We start from the raw sequence: 27,867 nt of genomic DNA, 5'->3' as shown, positions 1-27,867 counted from the left end.
ACATACGCACATACATGCATACACACGCATATGCACATACACGTACACTCATATACACACACACATATACACACGTACACATGCACACACATACATGCATATACACGTGCACATGGACACGTGGACACGCACATACACACGCATACACACATGCACACACATGCATGCGTACATGCATACGTAAGTATCATCTCAGGTACGTGGATTCAAAATTCTGATGCAAACGAATAATTACAAAACAGGGTAGGGTGTCAACAAGTGAGAATTGAGATGAAAGTTCTGATATGTTCCAGAGACAATACGGGAGGTCGTCACATCACATAAATATCTTACCCATTTTAAACGTGACAATTCCTGCCAACATCGGCCTGGATTAAGATGATTTCATTGACATAAGGAACAGAAAATATAATATTTATTCTAATGAGATTCTGTAATCATTACATTATTTTCACAATTATAAGTAATCACTAAATAACTTCCTCCCAAGGGTCTAAAAATAAAAATAAGATAACAAAAGAAGGTCACAGTCCTGACAGCTTTATCATGCAAATCACAACTGTGAAAATTAAGCACGTTTTTGAGACTATGCCCTCCTCAAATATCCTTCCTGGAATTTTGTACCAGTAATGGCTGGTAATTAATTGTTATACCAGCTGGAAAGTATATCATTTGGGGTATGTGAAGTAAACATGTAAAGAGAAATGACCACACACACCTGAAACCAGGCCTCATTTCACAACTGTTTCCTACTTTCGATTTGCTTAGTTTACTTCATGAGGTATCTCGAGGAGAGAAAGCAGAGCTGGGATCTGCCCTGAGGCTGCTTCGGGAAGAGCTGGGTGGGCACCAAGACCCTCAGACCGAGGGCTGAGCTGCGTGGCTATGACCCCATCACTGCAGCTCCCCAAGCGTGTGTCCCTGTGTGTCACGCAAACCCCTGCCACACAGGTGACACACGCCACACGCCTGACACAGGCTCAGCACACAGGGAGCTGCAGGGGCCTTTGAAAACAGTATGCTGAGAATAGATAGGGCTCAAGGACAGTATCTCCAATTGAACTTTTAATGAACTCCCGTAGGCGCCAAGAAGGCGGGCAGATAAGGAAGAGCATAGAAACAAAGAACTGAGTAGAAGGTTACATCTGGGAAAAGAAAGTTTGTTTTGCATTGCATTCTTTCTGCTGACGTGGGGTTTATGGAGTATAAATAAAGTGAGGCGGAGGCTCTGAGCGCGGCCGCCATGTTCTCTGTGTGTCTTTGTCTTTTGTGTGTTCTTTCATTCTCCACCACCCCCGGCACGGACCCCAACAAGTGGCGCAGCGAGCAGGGTCAGCACGGGTGAGTAGGGGAGAACAAGAAGGGGAACCCCCTAGGGGCGGGTAAGGCCCGGATATTGTTAAGGGGAACCTTCTTAAGCTTTCATTATGGGGAATTCCATCTCTCTGGCCTCAGAATATTTACGGCTGTTTCAAGGACTGTTGCTGTCTATAGGAGTAAAAGTGAAAGAAAAAGACTTTGAAGTGATTGTTTGCCCATGTTGAACAACATTGTTACTGGTTTCAGTATCAGACTAAAGTGCAGCTGAATCGCAGAGAATGGTTACAGGTAGTAAAAACTCTGCTTAGAGCTCTCCAGTTAGGGGATATTATGCCTCTAAAATTGTGGACCTTGTGTGACTCTATCACTCAGACATTAGAGTTACTTGAGACTGATTCAGAGTGTGGTAATGTAGCCACAGGAGGAAAGATATCTGAGGATTTGGAAAAAATAAAAATAAAATAAATCTGAAATGGAGCCCATTTGTGCCAGGATAACAGAGGATGGGGGGTAGCAAAAGGGGGAGAAGAGAAAAAGCCAGCTCTTCCTTCTTCTAAGGGAAATTCTGACATGCAGTGTATTATGGAAATGCTTCAACAAATATTACAGATATATTCTTCTAATTCACCTTTGCGAGCTTTCCCTGTTTCTTTTCCTTCTGCCCTGTTAAAAGAGGATTTTCCAGTGCCTCCAACCCCCCAGCTTCCTTATCTTTACCTTTGTTTGGCAAAGTTGAAGCCCTGTTCACATCAGACATACTTTAAATTTATACTAAACACCTGTTTAATATGTTAAAACCAGTGTATATGTATATCTTATTGTTTGTTAAAATATTATGAGTATTTCAATAGTCAATAAATAAACACATTAATATTAACTATTAATATTAATATAGTATTAATAACCCCAGCTAGGAAATTGTTTTGTTATAGGGGTGCATAGGTTCCACCAATTTACACTCCAAACAGAAGTTGAATATTCGAGCTGCTTAATACATTAACTACCTCTTGATATTTTCTGTGTTTTTAAATTTTAACCATTGTATTGTGTATGTAATGATTCTCAATTTGGTATTAATATACATATTTCCTAGTGAGTAATGATGTTAGACATATAGGTTTATTGTCATTTCTTTGTTCTGCTACTTTTGGTTGGGTTATTTGCCTTTTCTTATTAATATGTTGAGATTCTTTATATTTGGGGATATGACTATTATTATATATTATATATACTTTTAATTAAAAAAAAATTTTAAGGAGCTGGATCTGTTTCCAATTATTTGTGCTTCTTTTGCTCCTAATGCTCAGTTTTCAAATGGTGGCAATAATGTCCAATTTAATGCCTTACAAATTAAATTTTTAAAAAGAAATGAAAGCTGCCATTTCTAACTATGGACCTCAATCTCCTTTTATCCTTGTTCTTCTTGATATTTTTCATCAGAAAATTTGATAATTCCTATAGACTGGAAGACTTTGGGGAAGGCTTTTCTTGATCGTTCTCAGTGGTTACAATTGCACAGCTGGTAAATGAACAAGGCACATGTATAGGCTAGAAAAAATGTTATGTGTGATCCCCCTGGACCCACTGAGGAACAACTCACAGGCACGGACCAATATGCTACTCTTAATGCTCAGGCTGGTTTAGATGATGTTGCCTTTACTCAAATCAAGACTTTGTTTTTAAGGGCCTGAAATAAGGTAGAGATAACAGGAAAATGTTCCCTTTCCTCTGTGAAGATTTTACAGGGCACAAATGAACTATATTCAGATTTCGTAGCCCGTCTTCAGGATGCTGTCTTCAAAATTGTGGGTGCTGGCCTTGCTTCAAAAATTGTGTTATAAACATTGTCTTTTAAAAATGCTTATGCTGACTGTTAAAAATTGTTAAAATCGTTAAAGGCCAATGAGGCCAATTTAGATAAATATATTAAAACTTGTGTTAGTGTTGGAGGGGCTATTTATGATGCTCAATTATTTGCTGGAGCTTTGTCTAAAGCCTTAAAAGGAAATAACAGACAAGGTGTTTGTTTGCAGTGTGGTAAACCTAGACATTTCAAAAAAAAGAATGTCATAAAAATTGAACACTTTTATCCCTCAAGGCAGAAAGCTGCCTTCAGAGGTGTACAAATATTGTGGTAAAGGTCGACATTGGACAAATAAATGTCGTTCCAAAACTGATAAAAGTGGAAATTTACTGTCTCCTCTCCTGGGAAACGGGAGCCGGGGCCCACAGGCTTGGGGCCCCAACAATTACAATAGAAGTCTACTACAATATTCAGTGAGCAATGGCCTACAACATTAAGGAATAAATTCAAGTCCTCCTTAAGGATCCCACACCTTACCCCAGTTTCTCAGCTTTATGCGGCAACTAAGCAGAGCGCCGCTGCTGACTTAGCTATTACTCAGCCTTATACTTTGTCTCCTAATAGAGGAGTATATAAATTAGCTATTAGAGTGTGTGGCCCTTTGCCAAAAGGACATGATATTACTAATAAAATGTTTATTTTGGTACAAGTTTCACAATTTATACGCCTAGAGGCAGGGGAACGTATTCTCAATAGAGAGGGTTTCGTAGCACAGAAAAAACTGTTTTTTGGGAAACTTTAGTTTCTAATCAAAAGCCTTTATGTTCATTGCACATTAATGGGATAGTTTTAAAAGAGTTAATTGATACGGGGGTGAATATGTCTATTATTTGTTTAAATTAGTGGCCTATACAATGGGAAAAAAGACAAGTTTCAGTTATACTCACTGGCTTGGGTGCTGCTTCTGTGATTTATCAAGACGTAGAACCTTTAACCTGTGTCGGTCCTAAAGGTCAACAAGGTCAAGTGTTTTTTTTAATTTTTATATTGTTCCTATCAATATTAATTTTTGGGAACAAGATCTTTCACAACAATTTGCTGCTTTTTTAAACATTCCTCATATTTCCTCAGCTGCCAAAAATAAGATGTTCAAAATGGGCTACAATCCTTTAAACTCATAGCCACCACTCCTATTTAGGTGAAACAGTGACTATTATTTAAAGAAATACTTAGGACTCTAAAAGAGTAAGTCAAAAAACAAATGGCCGAGAGGAATATAAAGCCACGTATTTCTGCATGGAATTCCTGTCTTTGTCTTGTCTTAAAATTATAAATGTTTACATTAAACCTAGGGAAAGTTTACAGCCTGGTCTTCCTAATCCTGCCCTTATCCCACAAAGTTAAAACCAGAGAAAAGCAGCAAGATGCTTTTGTATCATTACAAACTCAGCTTTCTTTCTACTCACTTAATATTGCCACAGAAAAAATTTAACTGGATTTTCTTATCAATATTTAGGGTATACCTTGGGGGCACAAAATATTCGACCCCAAAAAATTCAAATTCGACGTGATCATTTAAAAACATTAAATGATTTTCAAAAGCTTCTAGGAGACATTAATTGGATGCGTCCTGTTTTAGGAATACCAACATATCAGTTATAACATCTTTTTTCTATTCTAGAAGGAGACAGTCACTTGGACAACTCACGGCATTTAACTCCTTTGGCTTTACAGGAACTCCAGCCTGTTGAAGAGCAACTTCAAAAGGCCCTTCCTTTTGTTTATTTCATACTTTACCTTCTCCCACAGGAATGATTCATCAAACTAGTCGACCACTAAAATGGATCTTTTTGTCCAATAAAATATCTAAACGCTTGGCTACTTATATCGATCGTTTAGCTGAACTGATCATCAAAGGACGGCATCACTGTCGACAACTTTGGGGAGGAGATCCTTCCTTAATTATCTCTCAATTCACTCATAGTCAGATCACTTATCTTCTTGCAACTTCTGATTCTTGGCAAGAAGCTTCATCAATCTTGAGTTACAGTTTATCCTTATCCCTCGGTGCAATAGGGAGAATTGTTTGCTATTCTCATGGTCTTACTTGATTTCCCTACTACTGGTTGTAACATTGTTAGTGATTCTCAATACGCCGTTTATGTTACTTCTTATATTTCTCAGGCCACTTTACCTCTTTGTACTACTTCTTCTCTTCAGAAATTCTTTTCTTTGTTATCCTTTACTTTGAGCCAACGTCGAGCTCCTTTATTCATCACTCATCTTCGTTCTCATTCTCAACTTTCTGGACCATTAGTTCATGGTAATACTCAGATTGATTTGCTTTTAATCGGCCACCTACATGCTGCAGAACAAAAATATACTCTACATCACACTAATAGTTCTGGCCTTCAACGATGGTTTCATTTAACTCATAAACAAGCTCGTTCTCTTATTCGAGCTTGTCCTTCCTGTGCTCCTTTGAGCATTCCATCCTTCCATCCTGGGGTTAATCCACGAGGTGTCCCTTCTTTTAGACGATTAAAGTATGTTCATCATACCATTGATACCTTTTCTCATTTCTGTTATTACTCATCTCTTAGCTTATTTCGCCATCATGGGCATTCCTCATACTTAAAACTAATAATGCCCCTGCCTATGTCTCTCGTAAATTACAAGTTTTCTTACAGCAATACAATATTCAACATATCACCGGTATCCCGGGCAACAGTCAAGGTCAAGCCATCATTGAGCACACAAATTTAACTTTAAAAACTTAACTATTAAAACAAAACAAAAAGGGGGAAATGAGCCCCCCAGAAACCAGATTTTGAAACCAGATTTTGAAGGTTCTTTTTACCTTAATTTTTTTGAATCAATGGAGACAATTGCAAGACTCTGCTGTCGTAACCCATCTTTCCTCAACTCCCTCGGTGATAGTCCCTGCTGACAGTTTAAAGGTTTGGTATCCTAATGAAGAAGGTAAGCATGTTCAAGGGCAAGTTCTAAAACAGGGACGGGGCTATGCTCTTGTCCTTACAGGGAGTGGACCTGAGTGGTTTCCTACAAGATGATTGAAACCCTGTTGAAAAGAAAACTGGATTCAGCATGCATTTCTTCCTTTGTTAGATGTGCCTCGGCGGGAGACTTATTTCTCTTAGTGAGGCTTTGTATGAATATTGGACTTATATTCCCTTTCCACCCTTGTATCAGGGAGTCGCCTGAGAGGAGGCGGAAATTAAGGTTTTCACCAATAACATTACTTGGATGCCATCCCCCATATGGACAAGGACAACATAGAACGGGAAACAGCAATTATAATCAGCACATACCAATTTGGAGTGGAAGGACTTCCAATATGTATGGGAAATAGTCCTCATTGTCTCCGAAAATTGCATGAAGCTTGGGCTGTTCGTTATAATCATAGTCATGTGGCTGCTAATACTGTTATTATTGTAGCTAGAAGTTTTTAATATAATCATACTGTATATAGTAATGAAACTATTCCTAGTTCTTTACTTTTTTGTCCTATTCTAGAGGTTTCTCCTAATATTGAGGTGCTGGAGTGACAATAATGTCGGGGAACTAAACCCCGGATTTTATTAGAATACAACAGGATGCAAATAACTGATTGAAGTGTGCACGGTGATTTTCAAACAAAATTTAGTCACATACCTTTGAAATGACACTAGGTAAATAAAAGTATTGCTGCTAACAGTAATGAAACCTTGGTATGGCGTGAAGGAGGCCTGAAGTACAGAGTTATTTTTGGAAGTTGTTAGTTGCAGGCGATGCCATTAGCACTTTTGTGGGGAATATGCCCCTTTATCTTTCTAACCCGAATAACTCCTTTCATATTCAGTTATATAGGAATACCTCCTGATATATTATTGCTTGTGTCCGTAAGCCCCACCTATTATTAGCAGGAAATTTGACATGGGATAATCTTACGGGGACTGTTAATTGTACAGATATGTGTACATTTTTGTCTTGCCTCAATCATTCCTGGTGGCACAATTTTACTGAGGATATTTATATCCTCAGGGCTCGTAAGGAAATTTGGCTACCTGTTAACCTTACGCGACCATGGGGGGCATCACCTCTTGAGACTTATATTTGGACTTCTCTCCAGCGAACCCTCCGTGCCCTTGGACTTATAATTGCCTCGGTGATGAGCCTTGTCGCCATCGTCTCCACTGCAGCCATAGCAGGACTCGCTCTTCGTCAAAGCATACAAAATGCTGAATTTATGCAGCAATGGCACGAACAATCTCACCGGTTATGGCTTCAACAACGAAACATTGATTCTCAACTTGCTGAAAGATTGGACAACATGGAGCAAGCATTGACATGGCTTGGAGATCAGCTCACTGTACTCAGTACTCGGATGACATTACAATGTGATTGGAACTCCACTCAATTTTGTGTAACGCCTGTGCCTTTTAACATCTCTCAAAATTGGACTGTAATCCGAAAATTATTAGTAGGCCATAAAAATATTAGTTTGGACATCCAGGAGCTCACTCAGAACATTTCCGAAGCATTTCGACAACAATTACATGTGTTGTCCGGAACTGTAACCCTTCAGGAGCTGGGTCAGTGCCTTGCTTTAACCCATGGACCCAGATGAAGATATGGACTTCTACAATCTCTGGAAGTATATTGCTTTGGGCACTTGGATTGGGTCTACTTCTTTTGGTGATTCGATGCTCCCTCCGTCGCCTCCAAAAACAAAAGAAAACACAAGAACAAATATGGGCTACCTTTTTAGGATTGAGGCAAAACAAAAAAAAAAGGGGGGGAAATGCAGGGGCCTTTGAAAACAGTATGCTGAGAATAGATAGGGCTCAAGGACAGTATCTCCAATTGAACTTTTAATGAACTCCCGTAGGCGCCAAGAAGGCGGGCAGATAAGAAAGAGCATAGAAACAAAGAACTGAGTAGAAGGTTACATCTGGGAAAAGAAAGTTTGTTTTGCATTGCATTCTTTCTGCTGACGTGGGGTTTATGGAGTATAAATAAAGTGAGGCGGAGGCTCTGAGCGCGGCCGCCATGTTCTCTGTGTGTCTTTGTCTTTTGTGTGTTCTTTCATTCTCCACCACCCCCGGCACGGACCACAACAGGGAGCGATCAGTAAGTGGTGACTAGAGAGAAGTGACGGCCTTCAGCGTGGACGGAGAAAACAGGCCACAGACTCACAGAGGAAACGCCACAGATCCACAGACGGAGAAAACACCACAGATGCACGGACGGAGGAAACACCACAGACGCACGGAGGGAAGAAAAGCGCCACAGACGCATGAAGGGAGGAAAAGTGCCACAGACGCAGGGACGAAAGAAATGCCACTGACGCACGGATGGAAGAAACACCACAGACGCATGGATGGAGGAAACGTGCCACAGAGGCACACACGGAGAAAACAGGCCACAGATGCACGAACGGAGGAAACGCCACACATGCACGGACGGAGGAAACAGGGCAGAGACGCCCACACACCAGTGTGGAATGTCGGACAGGAACGTCCTGGCCATGCACTGTCCACTCCCCCTAGAGACTTCCCACCCCAGAGCACTCAGGATGGCTGTGGAGCGCCTGCCACACACCCCAGAGGCGAAGCTGGGGAGCCAGAGATGAGCAGGTTCACGTCCATCAAATGCAGCTGCAATCCCTGTAATAACTGCAGGTCACTATTAAACAGAAGGGCACCTCACTTGGAATAAAAGCACTCTGCATAAAAGAACTAAAGATTGGCTGGAGACAGCTTAGAAACCGTCACCATTATTCTTGTTAGTGACAGTGAAGCTTCAAGAGTGGTCATTTTTCCTGTAGAAATCCCACAGAGGTGATTCCTGGAACTCATTTAGAATATTTCTTTCCCAGAAACCACACAACCAAGAACTTAATAGTGCCGTCTCTTGACCAGAAAGATTCAGATTTCTGATGAAACTAAACCCTGTCCAGCCTCCTGATTCTAGAAGATGCTATACAGAAAAGCTAACTCAAAGGGGTCTCATTTCTTTTGTCGTCCATGACACATATGAAAAAAAAATTTTAAATATACAAAAAATGTAGGAATTGTACAGTGAATACCCATGTGTCTACCCCCTGGATCACAGATTAGATTTAAATGTAAAGTTCTAAAGGTTCCCAGCTAAGGAAACGTGCAGTGTAAGCCTCTACCTGGTTAGAACCAAGGGGAATGGAATGAGCTTTCCCCAGCCTTGCTGCTCAGCTGGGAGGAGCTGCCACAGCTCAGCCACCCCACCCCAGAGCACCCAGGATGGCTGTGGAGTTCCTGCCACCCACCCCAGACGTGAGGCTGGATAACCAATCGCGGTGTTAAGAATGAGCCAGCCTTTAGAGGCCATGTGGTCTATACTTGAATAGAAAATGTTCCAGGAAACTAAAGATTCCAATGCATGCACTGAATTCCTAACCATTTGAAACCCAGGCTCCTCATCTATATACAAAGAACAACACTCTCTCCTGGGAAAGCATTTCAGAAGCACGAAAAAGGATCCACATGAGAGCAGCTGAAAACTACAAGGCATCATGCAATTATAAACCTTTTTCTATATCTTTGTTTCAAGGAATGTCAGCATTCTAAATATTGCAGTTCATCCCACATCACCTTTCAGGAGCAAATCATAACGATCAAAACTATCAGCAGAATCACTACCAGCTCAGTCACCACGTGCTTCTTCTTCCCGCATGACAATTCCTGCAGAAAGATGGGACCATCCCAGAATGGCTCCCTGCCATCATGTGCCCATTCTCCTTCCCCAGGGAGCTATTCCTGTACTCATGGGGCATGGGAAACCTGTATAACGTCACCAGAAAGTCCTTGTTTGACTTACACACTTCCCAGAAGGACTGATTTTATCCAGACTCCTAACTGTGTCAAACACTAAACCTGAAAAATCATCAAGAAACCAAAGAAATGTAAGGCCAGGTCCTGCCCCAGGTGCATGGCTACTAGGGGAGAAATAGAAAATGAGACATGAAAGGAAAGTTTTAAGATATTCAGACCATCACTGGATGATTCCAGGAACCCATTACAGATCATTGCTGTTCCTAATAACAGGAAAGAAATTCTAAAATCCCAACAGGCATGGTGAGTCCCTCACTTGCATGAAGTGAAAATAATAATCCATCACTCTCTTCAAAAGGACAAAAGAAAAACTCTACTTCCTCTTCATATTAATTTGTGTAAAGCAACTTAAGTGAGAAAATCTTAATGTCTGGACTGTGATATCAATAGCAAAATAATCCCAAGATTCCCAATTAAAAGATACAGATGGGCTGAATGAATTTAAAACAAGAAAAACTGACTATATGCTGCCTACAAAAAACTCAGTTCAGCCACAAAGACACACATAGACTAAATGTGAAGGGATGGAAAAACACATTCCACATTAATGGAAATCAAAAGTGAGCAAGAGTAGCCATATTTATTTCAGATCAATCACAATTTAAGTCAAAAACTGTAAAAAGGAGACAAAAAGGTAATTATATAATAAAGAGATCAAAATAGCAAAAGGATATAACAATTACGAGTATATGTGCACCCAACAACAAAGCACTCAGATATATAAAGAAAATATTAGTAGATCTAAATAGAAAGAGAGGTCTGGCGCAGTGCCTCATGCCTATAATCCCAGCATTTTGGGAGGGATGTGGAGGCAGGTGGATCACCTGAGGTCAGGAGTTTAATACCAGTCTGGCCAACATGGTGAAACCTTCTCTCTACTAATACAAAAAATTAGCCCAGCATGGTGGCACATGCCTGTAATCCCAGCTACTTGGGAGGCTGAGCCAGGAGAATCACTTGAACTCAGGAGGTGGAGGTTGCAATGAGTTGAGATTGCACCTCTGCACTCCAGCCTAGGCAACAACAGCAAAACTCTGTCTCAAATAAATTTATATATACATAAATACACACACACACACACATATATATACGTGTGCGTATATATATATATATATGGAGAGAGAGAGAGACAGAGAGAGACAGGGAGACACCAACACAACAATAGTAGGAGCTTCAAAATCCCACTGTCAGCACTGGAGGTCATCTAGACAAAAAATAACAACAAAACATCAAATTTAAAGTCCAGTGTAGACCAAATGGAACTATCAGACATTTACAGAACATTTCATCCAACAGATACATAATGCACATTCTTCTCCTCAGCACATGGAACATTCTCTAGAATCCACCACATGTTAGGCTACAAAAGAATTCTCAATACATTTTTTCTAAAATTGAAATAACATCTAGGATACTCTCAGACTCTAACAGAATAAAGCTATAAATCAACAACAAGGAACAGACACTTCTCAAAAGAAGACATTTATGCAGCCAATAGAGACATGAAAAAATGCTCATAATATAGAATGAGACCACCACTTCTCCTGTTGTCTTTCCCAACTTTTCCCGTCTCCCCTTTTCCCTAGTTTATAAGACAGGAGAAGGGGGAGAAAACAAAAAGTTGGAAGGAAACAGAAGTAAGATAAATAGCTAGACGACCTTGGCACCACCACCTGGCCCTGGTGGTTAAAATAATAATAATAATATTAACCCCTGACCAAAACTACTAGTGTTATCTGTAAATTCCAGACATTGTCTGAGAAAGCACTGTAAAACGTTTTGTTCTGTTAGCTGATGCATGTAGCCTCCCATCATGTTTTGTCTGCGGCTAGTCCTGCTACAATAATCACTCGCCATCAGAGAAATGCAAATCAAAACCACAATGAGATACCATCTCACACCAGTTAGAATGGCGATCATTAAAAAGTCAGGAAACAACAAGTGCTGGAGAGGATGTGGAGAAATAGGAACACTTTTACACTGTTGGTGGGACTGTACACTAGTTCAACCATCGTGGAAAACAGTGTGGTCATTCCTCAAGGATCTAGTACTAGAAATACCATTTGACTCAGCCATCCCAATACTGGGTACATACCCAAAGGATTATAAATCATGCTGCTATAAAGACACATGTACATGTATGTTTATTGTGGCACTATTCACAACAGCAAAGACTTGGAACTAATCCAAATGTCCATCAATGACAGACTGGATTAAGAAAATGTGGCACATATACACCATGGTATACTATGCAGCCATAAAAAAGGATGAGTTCATGTCCTTTGTAGGGACATGGATGGAGCTGGAAACCATCATTCTCAGCAAACTATTGCAAGGACAGAAAACTAAACACCGCATGTTCTCACTCATAGGTGGGAAATGAACAGTGAGATCACTTGGACACAGGAAAGGAAACATCACACACTGGAGCCTGTTGTGGGGAGGGGGGAGGCGGGAGGAGGGAGGGATAGCATTAGGAGATATACCTAATGTAAATGATGAGTTAATGGGTGCAGCATACCAACTTGGCACGTGAATACACATGTAATAAACCTGCACATTGTGCACATGTACTCTAGAACACAAAGTTTAATTAAAAAAAAAAAACAACAAGGAGAACTTTCAAAACTGTATAAATACATAGAAATTACACAATATGCCCTTGAATAGCCAATGGGTCAATGAAGAAATGAAGAAGGAAATTTAAAAATTTCTTGAAATAAATGAAAACAGAAACACAACATATCAAAGTTTATGGTATACAGCAAAAGCAGTATTAAGAGGAAAGTTTATAACAATGAACTCCTACATTTAAAAAACAGATTTAAAATAAACAACCTAACAACGAACTGTAATGAGCTAGAAGAGCAAGAACAAATCAAATCCAAAAGTGGTAGAAGAAAAGAAATAACAAAGATCAAAGAGGAACTAAATAAACTTGAAACTAACAAATATAAAAATGAAGAAAAAAATATTGGTTTTTTGAAAAGATAAATAAAATAGACAAACCATTAGCTACACTAAGCAAACAAAAAGAAATCCCAAAGAAATAAAATTAGAAACAGAAAAGGAGAATGATAGTTGATACTACAGAAATACAAGGGATCATTACAGACTATTTTGAACAATTGTATGTCAACAGATTGGAAAATCTAGAAGAAATGGATAAATTCCCGGACACGTACAACCTACCAAGATGGAACCAAGAAGAAACGGAAATCCTGAAGAGACCAATAATGAGTAACATGTATGACTAAGTAATAATAAAAAGTCTCCCAACAAAGAAAACCCCAGAACTAGGTGACTTCGCAGCTGAACTCTACACATTTTTATTTCAATTCTTCTCAAACTATTCCAAAAGTATTGAAGAGGAGGGAATTCTGCCAAGTTCATTCTTCAAGACCAGCATTACCCTGATACCAAAATAAGGCAAGGACACAATAAAAAGAGAAAACTATAGGTCAATATTCCTGATGAACACAGATGCAAAAATCCTCAACAAAATACTAACAAACTGAATCCAACAGCAAATCAAAAAGATTATACACCATGATCAAGTGGGATTTATCCCACGATGCAAGGATTGCTCATCAAACACAAATCAATAATCATGCTACATCACATCAACAGAATTAAGGACAAAAACCATAATATCATTTCGATAGATACAGAAAAAGCATTTGATAAAATTCAACGCTGCTTCATGATAGAAAGGCTCAACAAACGAGGCACTGAAGGAAACATACCTCAACACAATAAAGGCCATATGTGACAAACCCACAGCTAACATAATGGGGAATGGGGAAACACTAAGAGCTTTTTCTCTGAGATCTGTAAAAGACAAGGACGCCCACTTGTGCCACTCCTATTCAACACAGCACTGAACGTCCTAGTCAAGAGCAGTCAGGCAAGAGAAAGAAATCAAGGGCACCCAAAGTGGAAAGGAGGCACTCTAATTATCTGTTTTCAGACAATGTGCTCTTATATATTAAAAAAAAAAAAAAAGACTCCAGCAAAAATCTCTTTGAACTGATAAACAAATTCAGTAAAGTTACAGAATACAAAATCAACATATAAAAATCAGTAGCATTTCTATAGACCAACAATGAGCCAGTGAAAAAAGAAATCAAGAAAGCAATCCCATTTAACTACAAAAATATAAAATAAAAATAAAAATACCTCAGAAGAAATCTAACCAAGAAGGTTAAAGATCTCTATGAGGAAAACGATATTCTACCCTCGGAAGGTAGAACAGTGGCTTCTAGAGACAGGAAAGGGCGGCGGGAAGGCAGAAAGGGAGAGGTTGTCTAATGGATACAAAATTACATCTAGATAGTAAAAATAAGGGTTAGTGTGCTATAGCCTTGTAGGGTGACTATAGTTTACAATTTATTGTATATTTTCAAGCAGCTAGAAGAGAGGATTTTAAATATTCCCAGCATTAAGAAATGACAAATGTTTGAGATGATGGACATGCTAATTACCCTGAGTTGCTAATTACACACGAAAAACATGTATTGAAATATCATACTGTATCCCATGGATATGTACTATAATGTGTCCATTAAAAATAATAATTGTTAAAAACCCAAGGGTCATTTCTCATGTGTCCTTTGTCAGTGTTGTGGTCCATTGGTGGAGACCTAGCCATTTGCAAGTAAGACTATAGTCACTTGAGCTGAAAGCAAATGAATCGTCACAAAAATTACCACTGACACCAAGTCTTCTTTCCAGAATTTCCTGCCCACAGCACTGCCACAGTCACTGTGGGCAGGAAAGACACACTAGCACCCAAGTTTCAACCCCAGTAAAGTTGATGCTTTTATTTCTCTGGTTTGGAATAGGTGTGTGTTCATAATTTACGTTTACTCCAACTGTCCCCTTGCTTAAATAGCTTCTTAAGGATAACTTCCTCTTACTAAATCCCAACAGCTTCTGAGCATCCATTATATTCTCCAAAGTAAATAAAAAGAGAAAACGTGTTGAAAGCCTGATAATGTTCACTTAAGAATCCAGCATGATGTACAGCTTGAAATGGCTACTCCACCTTGTTCCTTTACATGACTTTTAAAGTAGCCCCAGTTATTATACATAATTGAAGTCATAATTTCTGCAATACCATTAGGTCCACGAACGGTGGGGCCAGGGGACTTCAAAGTCTGTCTCCGATTTTTTTTTTTTTTAAAAAAGGAAAGCTCATGAGAGTAGGTAATGAAAATAAATATTCACACAACTCGGAACAGGGGATGGTGAAACATAAAGCTCCAGCCTGGCACAGGTGTCCAGCCAGTGAGGGTGGGGACACAGACTCATACGGTCCCCACAATCCCTCAGAAATGCCACAGACAGGTGGGTGGCCTGAGACAGAGCCAGGCTCCGAATTCCGGGAGCTGTCTGGCTCATGTGCACCTCATGTGGTCCACAGTGTACGAGGATGCCCAACGTCACCAGTCCCGGTGCAGAACACAAGAATGCCCCATGGCATGAGCCCCCGCTGCACAGCATAGCCCGAAGGTGCCAGCTCAGACTCCTACACACGCTGGTCACCAAGGCACTGCCCTCCAGGAAGGAGGACCCCAGAGGTCGTGGCAGGGTGAGGTTCTGCTCTTCATCATCCGCGAGCAGAGGGGAAAGTCCCAGCAGACATTTGGGGAGCCTCTACACGTGGTTCTGGGACTCTGAGTGGAGGTTCAAAGATGTCCCCAGGTACGCCAGACTCAAACCTAAAAAAGACCCATTCTTCCAGATATGCCCAGACTGGAACCTATATAGGCCATCCTTCCTAGCTTTTCTCTGGAAAAGCAGGCTTAAAAGAGTATCGACTAAAAGGGGCCACCAGGAAGACAGAAGTCCTATCTTTAAAAAAAGATTTTTTTTTTTTTTTTTAAAAGAGGTACTGAGGCTCTGACCCATCTGAGCACAGAGTACATGCTCGGCAGCCTCTGTCAGAGCAGAGCAAGTACACACATGCTCTCCATGTCCTGTGCTCCCAGCACCCGTGCTCCCCGCACCCATGCTTCACACGCCCGTGCTCCCCACACCCGTTCTCCCCGCACCCGTCCTCTCCACGCCCATGCTCCCTACACCTATCTGTGCTCCCCTTGCCCATGCTCCCTGCAGCCGTGCTCCCCGCACTGTGCTCCCTGCGCCCATGTCTGCTCCTCGAGCTCTCTTCCACTGGTTTCCTCTGTACATCCCTCTTGATAGTCACTGTCACCTCGAATCACCTGGCTAAATGGAGGTAAAGAAAAAGTCTAGAGTAGCACATTGGAGGACAGAGTGGAAGTGGCTATTTACCAAGCAGGGCTATGAGATGAGCGCATCTGATCCCCATTAATCCTGACGGTCAGTTGATTAGCCCTGTTCAACAGCTGGGGACACTGAGGTGTGGAAGGACGGGCTTGCTTACCCCAGACGATGCTGACAGTGTGGGCCCAGCCCAGTCCCACAGCCACCAGGAGGAGGCTCCTCACTGGGCAGGCGCGGAGGTGCAGCCCAGAGAACGCTTGGGACCCTGGAACAGACTCCTCAGGAAGGAAACAGAAAGGCCCACAGAGACTCAAGCAGCACAGAAGAAGGTCACCCACAAGTTAAAAATAGATGTTTGTGCTTTACCGTCCCAGAGTGCTAAAAATCCAACCCACTCACACGCACAGCCTGACGTGAGCCTGGCCTCCTGCAGCACTGGGCTAAGCGAGAGACGTACCTGCCTCTCTCCCGACAATAGCAGACTTGGCAGCTATTCTTCAATGTACTTGACACGCTTCCGTGAGGGATTAAGCGACACTCTGTCGACACTGGCTAAGTTTAATCCTGACACAGCCAACCATCTAGATCTGCAGTGAACAAACAACTTACTTTGGATGATTCTGCCACTAACAAAGACCCTGAATCTCCCACCAAAGCTTAGTGACACGACTTACCTTTCTGTTTTCATTTCAGGTACACTGGCCCACATGATCTAATTTACCTGCTGATAATGCCTTGGAAAGACCACCAGGGGGCCCCACACCATTTTCAGCTTTAGAGGGATGTGAATTTCCCTTTGATGAGAAAGGTGATGGGGAAATAAAACAAGGATCCAAAACAGATGCCTGTGTGTTTCCTGGGAGTGATAAAGTCAGGAACTGCCTCTGTGTGTCAGGCGAGGGAGTAACAGAGACAATGGCACCAACTCCTGAGACAGAGGACCTGATGCATGGTGCAGCTACCGCCTGTGGCCAAGGAAATTCCAGGGAATGTAGACCCCAGTTGTATGGTACAGCCACCATGTGCGACCACAGAAATTCCAGGAATGCAGACCCTCAGTCACATGGTACAGCCACTATCTGCAGCCACAGAAATTCCAGAGAACGCAGACCCTCAGACACATGGTACAGCCACTATCTATGGCCATGGAAATTCCAAGGAATGCAGACCCTCAGTCACATGGTACAGCCACCATATATGGCCACGGAAATTCCGAGGAATGCATACCCCAGTCGCGTGGTGCAGCCACAGCCTGCAGCCACAGAAATTCTGGAGAACGCAGACCCCAGTCGCATGGTACAGCCACTACCTATGGCCATGGAAATTCCAGAGAACAGAGACCCTCATTCCCATGGTACAGCCACCACCTATGGCCACGGAAATTCAGGGGAACGCAGACCCTCAGTCACATGGTACAGCTACCACCTGTAGTCACAGAAATCCTGGGGAACACAGACTCCAGTCGCATGGTGCAGCTACCACCTATGGTCACAGAAATCCTGGGGAACACAGACTCCAGTCGCATGGTGCAGCCACCACCTGCAGTCACGGAAATTCCAGGGAATGCAGACCCCAGTCACATGGTACAGCCACCATCTATGGCCACGGAAATTCCAGGGAACATAGACACCAGTCGCATGGTGCAGCCACCACCTGTGGCCATGGAAATTCTGGGGAATGCAGGCCCCAGTCTCTAAAGTATGAACTTCACTGCAGTGAATGTGGAAGAGTTACTCTCTGTGCAGAGCTCAGTATCCAGAAGGGGAGATGGCCCCAGGAATGCCTTCCTCCTCTTCAGAGCTCAGGGCCTAGGGCTGACACCCTTGGGAGGGGTCCTTGTTCAGCAATTGTGCCTGGAGAGGGTCCCCCAACACTCACCGTGCACCTCCTAGGAGCGGAGGCTACAACAGGGAGCCAGAGACCAAGCTCTGCTCAGACAACAGTGAGCTGATGGCCTTCCACTCTAAGTTCAATAGGGACCCAGGGACCAAGCTCTGCTCAGACAACAGTGAGTTGATGGCCTTCCACTCTAAGTTCAACAGGGACCCAGGGACCAAGCTCTGCTCAGACAATAGTGAGCAGATGGCCTTCCACTCTAAGTTCAACAGGGACCCAGGGACAAAGTTCTGCTGAGACAACAGTGAACTGATGGCCTTCCACTCTAAGTTCCAACTGCATGGAATGTGTATTCCATGAATGCTTGTTAAATGAATGATTCATATAAGGTCATCTGCGCTGACCTTTGCTGGTCTGCTGACTGTGAGCTTCAGAGCATAGGCCTCATTCCTGGAGCAGCCAGCTCTTCCCAGAGCGACGGCCACTGCAGGGCAAAGCCCAGAGCTTGTCCTGCAGCAACACACTCAGGACCCTGCGCTGGGCACGCTGGGGGCCTCTCCAGCAGAAGATCTCCAGCCCTGACCTTGCAATACCAGTGAACCCCAGGGGAGTCCCAAGTGCTCAAAATCATGTAAATGTCCATTGTGATTTAACATATCAATTTTAGAAGAAAGGGCATATTGCCACCTCCCTCCTCAAATTAGGGACTATAAATCGATCCATCACCCTAACTGAGACTCTGCCTTAAATTCTGCTAAAACTACCATCCAAACACTCAAATTTACATTAGCGTTAAGGGAAAAAAAAAAACTAAAACAAACACCTGTAAGAAACGGTCAAGTAACCTGTGATACATCAACCCAAAGATTAAACATGAAAACAATGAAGTAGCAAGATATTAAAAGAATATAAACTCTATGTACATCATGGCCCAAGGTTCTAAAATTACACAGAGACAAAGACTGGAATGGAAGGGGGATATGTTTACAGATACATTTTTTATTTTTTAATATTACTTCTCTAATGTATGATTTGACTAACCAGATAATTCAGCAAAAAATTAAAAAATTAATTATGCCTATAGATAAATATGTAAAGAATCCTTTTCTTTGATGCCAATGGAATTAGTTTGGGTCTGACCCACAGTCTTCAATCTTTTAATTAAGACACAAAAATCATCTTTCAAGCTGTTAGGAAAAAAAGAAGAAAAAGATTGAAAACCAGGAGCCCAGAAGAAAAGGACTCGCTATGTATCACAGCGTCTCTCCACGCCTCTCCACCCCGGACAGTGCTCCCTCTTTCCCCCTTTTCATACCTACTGCACAAAACACTTAGTAAAGAACTATCTCAATTCATGAGTCAGACAGCACAAAGGGCCAGTGTCGCTGCCAAACATACCCTGCAGCCCCAAAACCAAGAGGCAACTGGTTCCTTCCTTCCTCAGTGAAGGAAGAATGAGAGGCTGCTGGTTGTCATTTTAAATCTCACACCTCAATGTCTTAGCACTTTCCTGCTTTGTTGGTTTCCAGGGCTTATTAAACTTAACCACCCCACCCCCCCCCCCCGCGGATATTGAAGAAAGAAAGCAGGACGGTTGTGCAGGCTTCCAAGAGGCAGAGCCCTGCTTCCGCGGCCACCTCTGTCTTTCTACCCACAGCAGCGGGTTTACCAATTAGTCTCCCTTAAAGAGCAGTTTATGCTCATCGCGAACAAATGGATGCAAATGCTTCTTTTGAGATGCAGCAAGTTTTGGGCCCTCAGCAGAAAGAAAGAAGAAAGAAAGAAAGAAAGGAAAGAAAGAAAGAAAGAAAGAAAGAAAGAAAGAAAGAAAGAAAGAAAGAAAGAAAGAAAGAAAGAAAAGAAAAGAAAAGAAAAGAAAGAGAGAGAGAGAGAAAGAAAGAGAGAGAAAGAAAGAAAGAAAAAAGAAAAGAAAAGAAAAGAAAGAAAGAAAGAAAGAAAGGAAGAAAGAAAGAAAGAAGGAAAGAAAGAAAGAAAGAAAGAAAGAAAAGAAAGAGAGAGAGAGAGAAAGAAAGAGAGAGAAAGAAAGAAAGAAAGAAAAAAGAAAAGAAAAGAAAGAAAGAAAGAAAGAAAGAAAGGAAGAAAGAAAGAAAGAAAGAGAAAAAACAGGGCACTGACACAACAGTCATAACCTCTGTGTGGCACACACACAGAAGGAAAGTTAAAGCCCTGGAGGCGGAGGCGTTCGGAAAGGGAAGGTGGAAGCAGGAAGGACGCCCACGGGATAGAGTGGTCAGAAACAGACCACCTCACCAAAGGGCGCCTTAGACGTTCCAGAGGACAAAATGCCCCTCTTTCCAGGGTAAACACCCATTTGCCAAACTCAGCCAGTGACGGCAAGCAGGAGTTTGCTTTTTTTTTTAAGGCGTCTGAGTAATGATGACAAGAGCAAGAAATGAGCTTAATAATGGGACTGACAGGGCCCTGGGCTGGTGACTCTGCTGATGTGCACAGCATCAAAACCCAGGTTCCTCAATGCGCTCCCTCTGCAGTTCAGGACAGCACTACAACTCACCCCATCAATCACTGCTTAAAAAATCAGTTCTAAAAAAAGACGACCCATTTGAAAGCAGCCGGAGGAGGAAGACAGAGAGTGTCTCACAGAATCCAACCGCTTGTAGCCTCGGAACCATAACAAGAATATGAAACTAGCGGGTCCAGTGTGAGGCAGAACAGAGACGCCGTCACGGCTCTCAGGAGGCTGAGCAGGAAGCGCATGGCTCAGGCCCTGCAACGCCCTAAGGGCGCCTGGAGCAGCCCACAGGCCTGTGTCCTTCGTGTGGGTTCACCTTCCTAGTTTCCTGGGTAAATTCAATGTACAGCATTTATTCGCCAAGAAAAGAACATTCAAATCAAACTACTGTCATAACTCTGAAGGGCTCTTAACACTCCAGTCCACACGTTCAAAAGCCCACAAATATCAGTGCTGCCACTGTGCAGGTAACAATGTTTTGGATGCATCATGCACGTAACCAGTAACGACGTTTTCATGTTTTCCGTAGCCATCTCATTCAGGATACTAAAATGATCTGTGACGACTTGATACTTAGTTATCTGTGATTTTCAGATAGATTTAACAAGGCTACCTGGCCAAGAAGGCCTCACCTTCCTGAACCTGGGCACCGGTGCCCCTACGTGCACCCGGGGCCTGGGGAGCGCAGTCTCCACCACCTCTCGCTCTTCAATGTTAAATGTCCTCCCGGAGCGCCTGCGTCGTGGGCCCAGGCTCGGCCCCTCCTGGAGAGCCCTTTCCACATTACAGGACAGGGGAAGCCCAGAGCCCGCGCTGCAGCGCCACTGACTTCCCGGAGTCCCCGATTCCTGCTCCTTCCCTTCCGCGGAGGCTGGCGGGGAGGGCCTGGGACCCATTTTAGTTATCGGTTTTGTCACGAGCCGGAAGGCGACAGCACATGCGAGCGCAGGAAACCCTTTTTTAAAATCTTCCAACGGAAACGCGAGGGGCTGCCGGACTGCCTCGGAGACGCTAGGCGGGAACCCAGAGCACCCCTGCCGTTTCCCGCATTGCAGCAGCCGGGACCCCGCCCACGCCGCGGGGGGCCCGAGGCGACAGGAGGCCCGCCGAGATCCGGCCGTTTCTTCCTCCACAAGCTGGGGGGTGGCGTGGGGCGGAGTTGGGGGGCGGGGGCAACTTAAGAAGTGATCGCGCTGTACCCAGGATTCGGAGGGGAAGCCCGGCCCCATCCTACAGCTCAGAGGCAGAACGACCCCGGAAGGTGCTCCAGGCGACCCCCTCTACCAGGCTCAATTTAAAACATAAACCGGAGAGGGTGGAAAGCTCACTATTTTCCGAATGGAGGTTCCTATCGCCATGTTCCTTCCTCCTCCGCCCCACCCGGCATGGACCCCGGGGCTGCCTTGCCGGCTCCCGCCGCCCCGCAGGTACCCCTGCCGCTCCCGGGCACGGGCTTCTCCCCAGTTCTTCCCATCGCTTCCCCGCTCTTCTCCCCAGTTCTTCCCATCGCTTCCCCACCTTTCCCCGGGTCCTCCCATCGCTTCCCCCTCTTCTGCCCGGTTCCCCCATCCCCTTCGCCCTGTTCTCCCCTTCTCCCTCTTCTCCCCTTCTCCGTCCGTCCCTCCCTCGCCGCCCGGAGGGGGGCGCGCACCTTGAGCATGTCCCCCGCTGGTCACCACGCCGATGGCCTTGCCGGCCCCGGAGAAGTGCTCCAGGAACTTCCGCAAGGAGCCCTTGGGGGCCCGGGAGTCTTCCGCGTCCAAGGCGAGGAGGCCGAGGGCAGCCGCTAGTCCGGGTGCGCAGCAGGCAATGGAGACCCTGCCCACGTGCGCCCGACTCGGAAACGCTGCCCCGCCCGCGCCCCCGCCCGGCCCTAGCGTCAAAGGGCCTTGACGGGCGGGGCCCAAGCGCACAGGAGGGGCTGCGGGGGTGGGGCGCGGCTAGGGGCAGGGGCAGGGGCAGGGAAAGGGGCAGAGAAAGGGGCAGGGGCTGGCCGGGGCCGGGTGTGGGCGGGAGGACCTACGCGGGGGTCGTCGTAGGTGGCTGCCGCGCTAGCGGTGGGTGAGGTCGCGGAGGCGGGGGTAACACCACAAGTGGGCGGAGTCCCTGGGGGTGGGGCCGCGTTGCCGGTGCGCTACCCTTGCGGGTGGGTTGGAGGACTCTGGTTGGGGCCTTTAGAGATGCCCGGAGCGCCACAGGTGGGGGCAGGGGCAGAGACCGGGGGAGGGGAGACCGCAAGGGGGCGGGGTCACATCGTTCGCTGGGCGGGCCAAGGCAGGGCGGAATAGAACGCCGGGAGCATCTCCCGGGGCGGGAGGGGGGGGGGGGCAAGGGAGACCGTGAGTGGGCGCGAACGCCGGGGCCGGTGGAAACCCCGCACTTGCGGGGAGCGCCGATGGCGGGGCGGGGTGGAATTGGGGCGCGGAGACCCCACCTGGACGCGGAGGCTCGCGGCAGGCCCGGTAGATCCGGCTGTTGTCAGCGCCGAGCCCGGCCGCGCGCACAGCTTCTTGGTGGCGGCAGGATTCCTCCTGGGGCTGCGCTAGGAGCCTCTGCGCGCGGCTTCCTCGATCCCCGCCCCCACGTTTCTCTGCAGCCTGAGGTCGGGAAGGACGCACGGAGAGTGGATCCTCCAGGTGGTGGGAAAAGCTGAGCGCGGCGAGCTTAGCTATGACGAAGCTGCGATTTCCCGGGTCCACGGGGTCTGTGGCGCTCCCGGGCCCCCAGCTCGTCCCGTAGGGAGAAGAATCCTTGGGGTGGGGGAGAGTATCGGGGCGCTACACTCAGAGACGCATGGGCGCGCGAAAGTCAGAGTGGGACAGGAGGAGGCGCAACGGGACTGACCTGGCGGGGAGGCGGGACGACCCTTCCTCCCTATGGACAGGCGCGCTGCTGTACGCTGTGCCGACCTCGGCTGACTTCACCGGCCAACTCCACGTGCTGAAATACGCACATCCAAAGCGCTGTGCCAGTTGCCCATCCACAGCTTAACAGCCTGGTGCCAGTTACCTGCGATGGGACAGGGAGCAGCCCCTACAAAAGCACGGGCTTATGGGATCCCGGTTCCTTCAGTGCTCACCCCACGAAGAAGGGCTCCCAAACGGCCCCACTCGAGGGCTTTCCGGAGGATGGTCCTGCGCAGTGGGTGTTTGTTGAACAGATAGGAAACAACAAAAGAGACTAAGAAGAGGTTTGTTCTATGAACCCGGGAAAGTGAAGCAATCGCAAAGGAGAGTCTCACCAAAGGGCAATCCTGGGGAAAAGATGGAGAGGCATGGATTTTTCTTGGATGTGTGCCTCATCCTGGGGCTCATCCCGCTGAGCATCAAATATTCATTGCAAAAGAGGAAAAAAAATATATGCTGCAGACAATGCTGGATAGTCTAATCTCTCCCTTGGCCAGAATTAACGGCGAAATTCCTAACCCCTCGTGGTCCTCAGAATCACCTGTCCTATGCACACCCCCATTAAACCACTGAAGTCCAGTTTCTGGGAGCTCAGCCAGGAAATGTGTAGTTTTAAACAAACCACCTAGGTTATCCTGATGAATGCAAAGTCAGAGAGCGCTGCTCTCATGCAGTGAACCTGAGCATTATTCTATTAATTAAAAGGGAGAGGCGAATCCTGGCTGTCTTAAGGTGGCAGTTGAGTGGCCTTTGCCTTCTGGCGGGCAGAAGAGGAGACCGAGGCTCTAAGCACCTGCACCCACAGCTGGGCTCAGGATCTGTGCTGGAGAATAGAAGGGCTAATTTAATTATTCATGCCTTTTTAGAGCATGTTACATGTGGAGAAGGTGGGCCACACTGAATTTTATTTTAGCCAAATACCCGTTATCTCCTTATACAATTGATATTTTTATATTGAACATTAGGGGATTGGTCATTTGTCATCAAATTGTCTGTAATACAGAAAATGATAGATACAACCTAACAGTTCAAACATGATGAGTTAAATAAATGATGGTAAAAATATGCGCTGCAATAATATTTAGTTGCTGTTACCGCTACAAAGATATGTGTCTACTGACATGGAAATATGTTCAGGACATACGAATAAGTGAAAAGGCAGGCCTAGACGCAGTGCGAGCCTGTGTGTGAGTGCGTGCGTGTGTGTGTGTGTGTGTGTGTGTGAGTCTGCATACATCTGTAAATGTTTCTGAGCATTTCATTTCCTTTCTTTTGCTTAGTATAGGCAATGCCATTTTTCTCTGCGATGAACAGGTATTGTTTAGGGAATAGAAATAGCTAATGAAAAACAATAAAATTTAGAGTGTCAAGACCCCCAAGGTTACGGATTATGTTCAAAAGTTTGTCTGTGTATAAGGGCTGGGGTCAGGGTGGTCACTGACGGTCCTCACACATCTGTTCTTATGAGTTTGGCCCCTTGCTCAGTCAGTCAGGGAATTAACATATATTAATATATACCTGTAGCAAAGATGGAAAAGAATAGCTATGGCTTTTTTTTTTTTTTTTGAAAGTCATGTATTTCAATGTTGCTACAACTAGAGGTTTTTAATTTTTTTTTTTAACTTTGGCCTTAGCAATGAATCTTCTAATTCAAGAGGAAGATATTACATGCCGTGCTGACCGTACAGCTTCCACCCAGTAGGACCTGAGGTGTGTGCTTGTTCTTTATTGTCCCTTGACAGATTACTCCAAAGGCCCACACCAGCACACACTTATACCCCAGGAATGATTACTCCTTGGGCCAGGAGTTCAGGCAGGCTTCACTGGGCCCTCTGCCCCAGGGGCTCTCCAGGGCTGCAGCAGGTGTCTGCCTAGGGCTGCTGTGTCTTCTGAAGGCTCAGGCTCATCAGGGGAGGAGCTGCTTCCATGCTCACTTCTGTGTTGCTGGCAGGATTCTGTTGCTTGCAGGCTGTTGGACTGAAGGCCCCAGTCTCTCTGTGGCATCAGCTTCAGGTTGCCCTCTGCCCTGGGCGGGTGACTGGCTTTGCCAGAACTAGCACCTACCAAGAGCCAGGGGGAGAGTTCCAGTGGACAGAACCTCAGCTCCTCCCAATCCAATCTCAGGAGAGACCACCATCTCTTTTGCCTGGTTCTATTCATCAGAAGTGAGCCGCTGAGTCCAGCCCTCTTCTAGGGTCTGGCTGTGAACACTAGAGACAGCGGCCAAGGGGAGCCACTTGGGAGGGTGGTGCTGCCTGGGACCTGCCTAGGACAAGGTGAAGGAGAACATGCATAGGGACAGCTGCCCTTCCCACTTCCCCTCAGTGGTGAGCGCAGGAGTTGCCGATGTGCCCTAAAGGAGTTCTGGCATCCCAGGAGGGAAGCAGCTCCCAGCCATGAGGACACCATGACCCAGTGCCCCAGCATGTGGGGCTGCACATCCCAGGGCTACCTGAGCTGCAGTCTCTTCCCCTTCTCTGCTGTCTCGGCCTGTGCATGGAGTGGGCATCTCAAATCTGCAGGGGCCAAACTGAGCTCAGGCCTCTGCACCCCCCACACAACCCCCCATCGCTCAGTCTTCCTTACCTCAGCTCCTGGTGACTCCATCCTCCCAGGGGCTCAGGCTGAAGCCTTGCAGTGCTCTTCCACCCTGGCATCTAAGTCCCTCAGGAAAGTCCCCATTGGCTCTTCATTGCATCTGGAGCCACTAGGGCCAGGCCACCACCTTTGACCTGGACCGGAACAGGCTCCCTCCTCATCCCCTGCTCTGCCCCAAACTCCACCCCACCTCCATGTCTCGGGTGTCCTCAGCTTCAAAGTCAGGGTGCACCTATCAGGATGTAATTCAGGCATCTTCTCTGCTGACTCGGAGTCACAGACCCCACACAAGCCACACTGGCCTGTCCTCTGGTCCTTTCAGATCCTGGTGCTGCCCAGAGGCCCATGCAGGCACCCGACAATCTCAGGCCTAGCCTGCTCTTTCCTCAACCCAGGCCCTCCTCTCCCTACCGACTCTGCCCACTTTCCACAGGTCTGTCCTGCAAGGTCTCCTGCACGGTGAGGCCTCCCCAGATCACCCTCTTAGAAATTTTGGGCTCCATGCACACTCCTGTTCCCTCCCTGCTGCTCTTAAAACATCCTCGTCAGTGTCACACATGGGGCATTTCACCTATCTGCTGGGCTTCTCGAAAGGTCCCCTGGCTGAACTCTGAATGCCGTGGATTCAGAGATCTTTGACTATTCCCTGCTGCAGTCCCAGGGCAACAGCAGAGCCCAGGACAGAGTGAACCTGTCATGGGTGCTGCTGAATGAATGAATGAAGGAGGGAGTGAGTGAGTGAGTGAGTGAGTGAGTGAAGGAGTAAATGAGTGAGTAAATGAGTGAATGGGTGAGTGAGTGTCAGTCAGTGAATGAGTGAGTGAGTGGATGAGGGAAGGAGAAATGAGTGAGTGAGTGGGTAAATGACTGAATGAGTGACCGTGAGTGAGTGAATGAATTGCCAAGGGAGTCAATGAGTGAATGAGTGAGTGAGTGAATGGGTGAGTGAATAAGTAAGTGAATGAATGAGCGTCTTAGTGAATGAGTGAGTGAATAAGCAAGTGAATAAGTGAGTGAATGAGTGAGTGACCGAGGGAATAAATGAGTGATGAGTGAGTGAGTGAGTGAATGAATGAGTGAGTGAGTGAATGAATGAGTGACTTAGTGAATGGGTGAGTGGGTGAATGAGTGAGTGAACAGATGAGTGGGTGAGTGAGTGAATGGGTGAGGGAAAGAGTGAGTGAATGAGTCAGTGAGCGAACAAGTGAATGAGGGAGTGAAGAATTGAGTGAGTGAATGAACAAGTGAGTGAGTGAATGAGTCAATAAATGAGTGAGTGTGTGAGTAAAGGATGAGTGAATGAGTGAGTGAAGAGGTGAATGAGTGAGTGAATGAGTGAATGATTTGAGTGAGTGAATGATTGAGTGAATGAATGAGGAAATGAGTGAGTGAGTGAATAAGTGAGTGAATGAGTGAGTGAATGAGTGAATGGGTGAGTGAGTGAAAGGGTGAGTTAGGGAATGACTGAGTGAGTGAATGAGGGAATGAATGAGTGAATGAATGGGTGAGTGAATGAGTGAGTGAGTGAGTGAATGGGTCAGTGAATGAGTGAGTGAATGAGTAAATGAATGAGCAAGTGAGTAAAAGGGTGAGTGAATGAGTGAGTGAGCGAGTGAAGGAGTGAATGAGTGAATGAGTGAGTGAGTGAATGAGTTAACGAGTGAATGAATGAGTGAGTGAATGAGTGAGTGGGTCACTCAGAGGAGATGAGGACAGGAGTTGCCCTCTGACTGCTACAGTAGACAGGAGCTGAAGGAGTCTGAAGGGTGGGATGTGCTCACACGGTACATA

At 45.4% G+C, this 27,867-nt stretch overlaps 2 long non-coding RNA genes across 2 annotated transcripts in view; one reads left to right on the top strand and one right to left on the bottom strand.

Annotated features, from left to right (window-relative positions):
* Window positions 1–22,470, bottom strand: part of LOC114675903 (uncharacterized) — a 174,163-nt gene extending 151,693 nt beyond the window's left edge. Inside the window, exon 1 of the long non-coding RNA XR_013414735.1 lies at window positions 22,224–22,470. This is a non-coding gene — a long non-coding RNA (uncharacterized LOC114675903). The remainder of the gene's footprint in view (window positions 1–22,223) is intronic.
* Window positions 1,294–18,901, top strand: LOC144339568 (uncharacterized). Its single transcript, XR_013414739.1, has 2 exons — window positions 1,294–1,341; window positions 16,939–18,901. It is a non-coding gene; the product is annotated as an uncharacterized LOC144339568 (long non-coding RNA).
* Window positions 22,471–27,867: the final 5,397 nt, after the last annotated feature.

This window comes from Macaca mulatta, chromosome 3 (genome assembly GCF_049350105.2).
Source record: "Macaca mulatta isolate MMU2019108-1 chromosome 3, T2T-MMU8v2.0, whole genome shotgun sequence".
NCBI lineage: Eukaryota > Metazoa > Chordata > Mammalia > Primates > Cercopithecidae > Macaca > Macaca mulatta.
The sequence above is the reverse complement of the archived record's forward strand: the minus strand, read 5'-3'. Positions and strand labels throughout refer to the sequence as shown.